At 45.5% G+C, this 10,144-nt stretch overlaps 2 non-coding genes across 2 annotated transcripts; both read right to left on the bottom strand.

The window, feature by feature from the left end:
* Positions 1–253: 253 nt before the first annotated feature.
* Positions 254–325, bottom strand: trnah-gug (transfer RNA histidin (anticodon GUG)). Its single transcript has one exon. It is a non-coding gene; the product is annotated as a tRNA-His (tRNA).
* A 9,454-nt stretch (positions 326–9,779) lies between these two features.
* Positions 9,780–9,851, bottom strand: trnah-gug (transfer RNA histidin (anticodon GUG)). The gene has a single exon. It is a non-coding gene; the product is annotated as a tRNA-His (tRNA).
* Between the last annotated feature and the right edge of the window lie 293 nt (positions 9,852–10,144).

The following is a 10,144-nucleotide window of genomic DNA, read 5'->3' as shown; positions in this document are numbered from 1 at the left end:
AAGAAGCTGATGCAGCAAATTGAGAGAGACTGTTTTGACTTAAAAAAAGACTAGAACCGGAGGAGTATGCTTGATGATGATAGTTAAAATATAAAATCGGGAGCTGAGGAGATTCTCGCATTCACAACTGTTTGAATTCTGGAGCATCAAACAGAAGCATAAGCATGCACTCAGCTGTGAACCCGTTTTAAAGAGTGCTTCGCACAGAGAATTACTCATCCGTTCATTTAAGAAAAATACGTCAACTGATCACTGCCGTGACTCGGATTCGAACCGAGGTTGCTGCGGCCACAACGCAGAGTACTAACCACTATACGATCACGGCGCCACACGTTACCGCTGAGGCAACTTATAACTGCCGATGCACTAGGTCGCAAATGTTTGGAACCTATCATGGCCCACACTGTATGACTCTCGAGTTACAACTTTCGTAGATACACAGTTTTGATGCCTGAAACTTGGTTCCATAATAATTTTCCTGCAACAAGGATATATACACTTTAACCCAGGCTCTATAAAAATAACTATGCAACCGCTATAATATATAATACATAGCAAATTCGATATTCGTCTCAAACATATGGTATTTGGACGTTCTCCCGGTGTCTGAATCAGTTTTCTGTGTGTGCCTGCTCGAGGTCCCTCCCACAGTCCAAAAATGTGAAGGCTCGGTAGATTGGCCATGCTGAGGTGTGCCAGATTGTCCATAGATTAATTTTCGCAGGATTGGCCATGATCAACAAGCCGGGTTCCGGGTATTCTACCGAGAAACTTGGTCACGTCGTCCGCTGCTGATTTCTTGAATCCATTTCACCCTGTACCCCTTTCCTCTCATTCCTGAATATTGTCAGTGCTAACAAGCTCTCTCTCTATTTCCCCGGCTGAATTATCCGACCACGTATCAGTTGCACTTTGGAGCGCCTCTAATTCACCATCTCACTCTCTTTGATCCACAGAGAAAATTCTAGGCCCCATTCGTCCCACTGTTGCTATTGGGGTGAATGTCTATCTTTGGTAATTCAAATGAATATTGATTCACTTTAGATGTGAACTGACTGTTTGAAATCAGAATGAAAGAATGTGGCGTGTTTAATATTGGAACCGGAGGAAAGAAATCAAATAAATGTGGCATGAAATGTAAAAAGCACCAAGGTGGGTGGATTTGATCCCACAGAGAGACGAAGGACAAAAGACACTTCATCCGGGCGTGGGATAATATCTCGTCGCTGGGTGGAATCGAACCACCTAATTTTCGGTTAACAGCCGAACGTGCTAACCGACAGCGCCACAGAGACGACAAATGCTGCTCCTGCATGAACGAACAACCCAAATCATGATGGAAACAGTGTCATCTTGTCGTCTTCGTAACAGCAAATTCTTGCTGATGCACCAATCTGGAACAAAAGCACAAAAGGCTCGTTAATCTCAGCAGGTATGACAGCATCTGTGGAGAGAGAACTGAGGCTGTGTTTCAAGCGAGGGTGACATTGTGTCACATAAGGCGCCTCCAGGTTCTACATTCGAGCCACTGTCGTATTTTCTGCCTCAAGATATTCGCAATGAAACTAAAATGAAACTGTCTTTTCTGATGTGCAGTAAGGAGAGTTTTCTTAGTTTCTAAATATCTGTTAATTTCTCGAATCATTCTAAACAAGGGAAATGTGTCTTGACTGTCGCTGATCAGTCGCCAGCGGCCTTCGTTCTCCCCGGATTCTGTTTGTCGAAGTGTTACCCGACATTCACGAAACTGGTGCTTGATTTTCGTGTGTCGCTTCATTTCCGTTTTCTCCACTGCCAACTGGCTCTATTTCCAGAAAATTGGCCCACTCATCCTCATTGCATCATGACCAGATGTCAGGTATACACTCATCCCTAGAGCATCTCGAAAGCAAGGACTCCTACATCAGACTCCTATCTATTGACTACAGCTCCGCCTTCAACACCACAATCCCAGCCACGCTCATATCAAAGCTCCAAAACCTAGGACTTGGCTTTCCACCCTGCAACTGGATCCTCGATTTTCTGACCAACAGACCACAATCAGTAAGAATGAACAACAACATCTCCTCCACAGTTGTTCTCAACACTGGTGCCCCTCAAGGCTGCGCACTTATCCTCCTAATCGACTCGCTGTACGCAGACGACTGCGTGGCGAAACTGGGTTCCAACTCTATCTACAAGTTTGCTGACGATACGACCATAGTGGGCAGGATCTCGAATAACGACGAGTCAGAATACAGGCGGGAGATAGAGAACCTAGTGGAGTGGTGTAGCGACAACAATCTCTCCCTCAATGCCAGCAACACTAAACAGCTGGTCATTGACTTCAGGAAGCAAAGTACTGTACACACCCCTGTGAGCATCAACGGGGCCGAGGTGGAGATGGTTACCAATTTGAAATTCCTTGAGGTGCACAGCTCCAAAGATCTGTCCTGGACCACCCACGTCGACGCTACCACCACGAAAGCACAACAGCACCTATACTGGTTCAGGAAACAAAGGAAATTCGGCATGTCCACATTAACACTTAGCAACTTTTACAGATGCACCATAGAAAGCATCCTATCGGGCAGCATCACAGCCTGGTGCGGCAACTGCTCGGTCCAGGTCGGCAAGAAACTTCAGAGAGTCGTGAACACCGCCCAGTCCATCACAGGAACCTGCCTCCCAACCATTGACTCCATCTACACCTCCCGCTGCCTGAGGAAAGCGGGCAGCATAATCAAAGATCCACCCCACCCGGCGTACTCACTCTTCCAACTTCTTCCATCGGTTATGAGATACAGACGTCTGAGAACACGCACGAACAGACTCAAAAGCAGCTTCTTCCCCACTGTCACCAGACTCCTAAATGACCCTCTTGTGGACTTACCTCATCAACACTACACCCTGTATGCATCATCCGATGCCAGTGCGTATGTAGTTCCATTGTATATGTTGCATTGCCCTATTATGTATTTTCTTTTCTTCCCTTTTCTACCAATGGACTTCATGATCTATTGAGCTGCTCTCAGAAAAATACTTTTCAATGTACCTCGGTACACGTGACAATAAGCAAATCCAATCCAATCCAATTCATTTATATGGGGTGACTATCAAGATCAAGATTATTCTCCGCCTTACAGAAGATTCAGTGGGTATTTCGTTGCTACAGATGAACATTTTGGGGCGATGACCGAAGAAGCTGATGCAGCAAATTGAGAGAGACTGTTTTGACTTAAAAAAAGACTAGAACCGGAGGAGTATGCTTGATGATGATAGTTAAAATATAAAATCGGGAGCTGAGGAGATTCTCGCATTCACAACTGTTTGAATTCTGGAGCATCAAACAGAAGCATAAGCATGCACTCAGCTGTGAACCCGTTTTAAAGAGTGCTTCACTCAGAGAATTACTCATCCGTTCATTTAAGAAAAACACGTCAATTGATCACTGCCGTGACTCAGAACCGAACCGAGGTTGCTGCGGCCACAACGCAGAGTACTAACCACTATACGATCACGGCGACACACGTTACCGCTGAGGCAAGCTATAACTGTCGATGCACTAGGTCGCAAATGTTTGGAACCTATCATGGCCCACACTGTATGACTCTCGAGTTACAACTTTCGTAGATGCACAGTTTTGATGCCTGAAACGTGGTTCCATAATAATTTTCCTGCAACAAGGATATATACACTTTAACCCAGGCTCTATAAAAATAACTATGCAACCGCTATAATATATAATACATAGCAAATTCGATATTCGTCTCAAACATATGGTATTTGGACGTTCTCCCGGTGTCTGCATCAGTTTTCTGTGTGTGCCTGCTCGAGGTCCCTCCCACAGTCCAAAAATGTGAAGGTTCGGTAGATTGGCCATGCTGAAGTGTGCCAGATTGTCCATAGATTAAGTTTCGGAGGATTGGCCATGATCAACATGCCGGGTTCCGGGTATTCTACCGAGAAACTTGGTCACGTCGTCCGCTGCTGATTTCTTGAATCCATTTCACCCTGTATCCCTTTCCTCTCATTCCTGAATATTGTCAGTGCTAACAAGCTCTCTCTCTATTTCCCGGGCTGGATTCTCCGACCACGTATGAGTTGCACTTTGGAGCGCCTCTAATTCACCATCTTTGATCCACAGAGAAAATTCTAGGCCCCATTCGTCCCACTGTTGCTATTGGGGTGAATGTCTCTCTTTGGTAATTCAAATGAATATTGATTCACTTTAGATGTGAACTGACTGTTTGAAATCAGAATGAAAGAATGTGGCGTGTTTAATATTGGAACCGGAGGAAAGAAATCAAATAAATGTGGCATGAAATGTAAAAAGCACCAAGGTGGGTGGATTTGATCCCACAGAGAGACGAAGGACAAAAGACACTTCATCCGGGCGTGGGATAATATCTCGTCGCTGGGTGGAATCGAACCACCTAACTTTCGGTTAACAGCCGAACGTGCTAACCGACAGCGCCACAGAGACGACAAATGCTGCTCATGCATGAACGAACAACCCAAATCATGATGGAAACAGTCTCATCTTGTCGTCTTCGTAACAGCAAATTCTTGCTGATGCACCAATCTGGAACAAAAGCACAAAAGGCTCGTTAATCTCAGCAGGTATGACAGCATCTGTGGAGAGAGAACGGAGGCTGTGTTTCAAGCGAGGGTGACTTTGTGTCACATAAGGCGCCTCCAGGTTCTACATTCGAGCCACTGTTGTATTTTCTGCCTCAAGATATTCGCAATGAAACTAAAATGAAACTGTCTTTTCTGATGTGCAGTAAGGACAGTTTTCTTAGTTTCTAAATATCTGTTAATTTCTCGAATCATTCTAAACAAGGGAAATGTGTCTTGACTGTCGCTGATCAGTCGCCAGCGGCCTTCGTTCTCCCCGGATTCTGTTTGTCGAAGTGTTACCCGACATTCACGAAACTGATGCTTGATTTTCGTGTGTCGCTTCATTTCCGTTTTCTCCACTGCCAACTGGCTCTATTTCCAGAAAATTGGCCCACTCATCCTCATTGCATCATGACCAGATGTCAGGTATTCACTCATCCCTAGAGCATCTCGAAAGCAAGGACTCCTACATCAGACTCCTATCTATTGACTACAGCTCCGCCTTCAACACCACAATCCCAGCCACGCTCATATCAAAGCTCCAAAACCTACGACTTGGCTTTCCACCCTGCAACTGGATCCTCGATTTTCTGACCAACAGACCACAATCAGTAAGAATGAACAACAACATCTCCTCCACAGTTGTTCTCAACACTGGTGCCCCTCAAGGCTGCATACTTATCCTCCTAATCGACTCGCTGTACGCAGACGACTGCGTGGCGAAACTGGGTTCCAACTCTATCTACAAGTTTGCTGACGATACGACCATAGTGGGCAGGATCTCGAATAACGACGAGTCAGAATACAGGCGGGAGATAGAGAACCTAGTGGAGTGGTGTAGCGACAACAATCTCTCCCTCAATGCCAGCAACACTAAACAGCTGGTCATTGACTTCAGGAAGCAAAGTACTGTACACACCCCTGTGAGCATCAACGGGGCCGAGGTGGAGATGGTTACCAATTTGAAATTCCTTGAGGTGCACAGCTCCAAAGATCTGTCCTGGACCACCCACGTCGACGCTACCACCACGAAAGCACAACAGCACCTATACTGGTTCAGGAAACAAAGGAAATTCGGCATGTCCACATTAACACTTAGCAACTTTTACAGATGCACCATAGAAAGCATCCTATCGGGCAGCATCACAGCCTGGTGCGGCAACTGCTCGGTCCAGGTCGGCAAGAAACTTCAGAGAGTCGTGAACACCGCCCAGTCCATCACAGGAACCTGCCTCCCAACCATTGACTCCATCTACACCTCCCGCTGCCTGAGGAAAGCGGGCAGCATAATCAAAGATCCACCCCACCCGGCGTACTCACTCTTCCAACTTCTTCCATCGGGCAGGAGATACAGACGTCTGAGAACACGCACGAACAGACTCAAAAGCAGCTTCTTCCCCACTGTCACCAGACTCCTAAATGACCCTCTTATGGACTTACCTCATCAACACTACACCCTGTATGCTTCATCCGATGCCAGTGCGTATGTGGTTCCATTGTATATGTTGCATTGCCCTATTATGTATTTTCTTTTCTTCCCTTTTCTACCAATGGGCTTCATGATCTATTGAGCTGCTCGCAGAAAAATACTTTTCAATGTACCTCGGTACACGTGACAATAAGCAAATCCAATCCGATCCAATTAATTTATATGGGGTGACTATCAAGATCAAGATTATTCTCCGCCTTACAGAAGATTCAGTGGGTATTTCGTTGCTACAGATGAACATTTTGGGGCGATGACCGAAGAAGCTGATGCAGCAAATTGAGAGAGACTGTTTTGACTTAAAAAAAGACTAGAACCGGAGGAGTATGCTTGATGATGATAGTTAAAATATAAAATCGGGAGCTGAGGAGATTCTCGCATTCACAACTGTTTGAATTCTGGAGCATCAAACAGAAGCATAAGCATGCACTCAGCTGTGAACCCGTTTTAAAGAGTGCTTCTCACACAGAATTACTCATCCGTTCATTTAAGAAAAATACGTCAACTGATCACTGCTGTGACTCGGATTCGAACCGAGGTTGCTGCGGCCACAACGCAGAATACTAACCACTATACGATCACGGCGCCACACGTTACCGCTGAGGCAACTTATAACGGCCGATGCCCTAGGTCGCAAATGTTTGGAACCTATCATGGCCCACACTTTATGACTCTCGAGTTACAACTTTCGTAGATACACAGTTTTGATGCCTGAAACTTGGTTCCATAATAATTTTCCTGCAACAAGGATATATACACTTTAACCCAGGCTCTATAAAAATAACTATGCAACCGCTATAATATATAATACATAGCAAATTCGATATTCGTCTCAAACATATGGTATTTGGACGTTCTCCCGGTGTCTGAATCAGTTTTCTGTGTGTGCCTGCTCGAGGTCCCTCCCACAGTCCAAAAATGTGAAGGTTCGGTAGATTGGCCATGCTGAAGTGTGCCAGATTGTCCATAGATTAATTTTCGCAGGATTGGCCATGATCAACAAGCCGGGTTCCGGGTATTCTACCGAGAAACTTGGTCACGTCGTCCGCTGCTGAATTCTTGAATCCATTTCACCCTGTACCCCTTTCCTCTCATTCCTGAATATTGTCAGTGCTAACAAGCTCTCTCTCTATTTCCCCGGCTGAATTATCCGACCACGTATCAGTTGCACTTTGGAGCGCCTCTAATTCACCATCTCACTCTCTTTGATCCACAGAGAAAATTCTAGGCCCCATTCGTCCCACTGTTGCTATTGGGGTGAATGTCTCTCTTTGGTAATTCAAATGAATATTGATTCACTTTAGATGTGAACTGACTGTTTGAAATCAGAATGAAAGAATGTGGCGTGTTTAATATTTGAACCGGAGGAAAGAAATCAAATAAATGTGGCATGAAATGTAAAAAGCACCAAGGTGGGTGGATTTGATCCCACAGAGGGACGAAGTACAAAAAGCACTTCATCCGGGGGTGGGATAATATCTCGTCGCTGGGTGGAATCGAACCACCTAATTTTCGGTTAACAGCCGAACGTGCTAACCGATAGCGCCACAGAGACGGCAAAGGCTGCTCCTGCATGAATAAGCAACTCAAATCATGATGGAAACAGTCTCATCTTGTCGTCTTCGTAACAGCAAATTCTTGCTGATGCACCAATCTGGAACAAAAGCACAAAAGGCTCGTTAATCTCAGCAGGTATGACAGCATCTGTGGAGAGAGAACGGAGGCTGTGTTTCAAGCGAGGGTGACTTTGTGTCACATAAGGCGCCTCCAGGTTCTACATTCGAGCCACTGTTGTATTTTCTGCCTCAAGATATTCGCAATGAAACTAAAATGAAACTGTCTTTTCTGATGTGCAGTAAGGACAGTTTTCTTAGTTTCTAAATATCTGTTAATTTCTCGAATCATTCTAAACAAGGGAAATGTGTCTTGACTGTCGCTGATCAGTCGCCAGCGGCCTTCGTTCTCCCCGGATTCTGTTTGTCGAAGTGTTACCCGACATTCACGAAACTGGTGCTTGATTTTCGTGTGTCGCTTCATTTCCGTTTTCTCCACTGCCAACTGGCTCTATTTCCAGAAAATTGGCCCACTCATCCTCATTGCATCATGACCAGATGTCAGGTATACACTCATCCCTCGAGCATCTCGAAAGCAAGGACTCCTACATCAGACTCCTATCTATTGACTACAGCTCCGCCTTCAACACCACAATCCCAGCGACGCTCATATCAAAGCTCCAAAACCTAGGACTTGGCTTTCCACCCTGCAAATGGATCCTCGATTTTCTGACCAACAGACCACAATCAGTAAGAATGAACAAAAACATCTCCTCCACAGTTGTTCTCAACACTGGTGCCCCTCAAGGCTGCGTACCTATCCTCCTAATCTACTCGCTGTACGCAGACGACTGCGTGGCGAAACTGGGTTCCAACTCTATCTACAAGTTTGCTGACGATACGACCATAGTGGGCAGGATCTCGAATAACGACGAGTCAGAATACAGGCGGGAGATAGAGAACCTAGTGGAGTGGTGTAGCGACAACAATCTCTCCCTCAATGCCAGCAACACTAAACAGCTGGTCATTGACTTCAGGAAGCAAAGTACTGTACACACCCCTGTGAGCATCAACGGGGCCGAGGTGGAGATGGTGACCAATTTGAAATTCCTTGAGGTGCACAGCTCGAAAGATCTGTCCTGGACCACCCACGTCGACGCTACCACCACGAAAGCACAACAGCACCTATACTGGTTCAGGAAACAAAGGAAATTCGGCATGTCCACATTAAAACTTAGCAAACTTTACAGATGCACCATAGAAAGCATTCTATCGGGCAGCATCACAGCCTGGTGCGGCAACTGCTCGGTCCAGGTCGGCAAGAAACTTCAGAGAGTCGTGAACACCGCCCAGTCCATCACAGGAACCTGCCTCCCAACCATTGACTCCATCTACACCTCCCGCTGCCTGAGGAAAGCGGGCAGCATAATCAAAGATCCACCCCACCCGGCGTACACACTCTTCCAACTTCTTCCATCGGGCAGGAGATACAGACGTCTGAGAACACGCACGAACAGACTCAAAAGCAGCTTCTTCCCCACTGTCACCAGACTCCTAAATGACCCTCTTATGGACTTACCTCATCAACACTACACCCTGTATGCTTCATCCGATGCCAGTGCGTATGTGGTTCCATTGTATATGTTGCATTGCCCTATTATGTATTTTCTTTTCTTCCCTTTTCTACCAATGGACTTCATGATCTATTGAGCTGCTCGCAGAAAAATACTTTTCAATGTACCTCGGTACACGTGACAACAAGCAAATTCAATCCGATCCAATTCATTTATATGGGGTGACTATCAAGATCAAGATTATTCTCCGCCTTACAGAAGATTCAGTGGGTATTTCGTTGCTACAGATGAACATTTTGGGGCGATGACCGAAGAAGCTGATGCAGCAAATTGAGAGAGACTGTTTTGACTTAAAAAAAGACTAGAACCGGAGGAGTATGCTTGATGATGATAGTTAAAATATAAAATCGGGAGCTGAGGAGATTCTCGCATTCACAACTGTTTGAATTCTGGAGCATCAAACAGAAGCATAAGCATGCACTCAGCTGTGAACCCGTTTTAAAGAGTGCTTCACACAGAGAATTACTCATCCGTTCATTTAAGAAAAATACGTCAACTGATCACTGCCGTGACTCGGATTCGAACCGAGGTTGCTGCGGCCACAACGCAGAGTACTAACCACTATACGATCACGGCACGACACGTTACCGCTGAGGCAACTTATAACTGCCGATGCCCTAGGTCGCAAATGTTTGGAGCCTATCATGGCCCACACTGTATGACTCTCGAGTTACAACTTTCGTAGATACACAGTTTTGATGCCTGAAACTTGGTTCCATAATAATTTTCCTGCAACAAGGATATATACACTTTAACCCAGGCTCTATAAAAATAACTATACAACCGCTATAATATATAATACATAGCAAATTCGATATTCGTCTCAAACATATGGTATTTGGACGTTCTCCCGGTGTCTGAATCAGTTT

Source organism: Scyliorhinus torazame, chromosome 14, assembly GCF_047496885.1.
Source record: "Scyliorhinus torazame isolate Kashiwa2021f chromosome 14, sScyTor2.1, whole genome shotgun sequence".
Taxonomy (NCBI): domain Eukaryota; kingdom Metazoa; phylum Chordata; class Chondrichthyes; order Carcharhiniformes; family Scyliorhinidae; genus Scyliorhinus; species Scyliorhinus torazame.
This window is presented reverse-complemented; position numbering and strand designations above follow the sequence as displayed.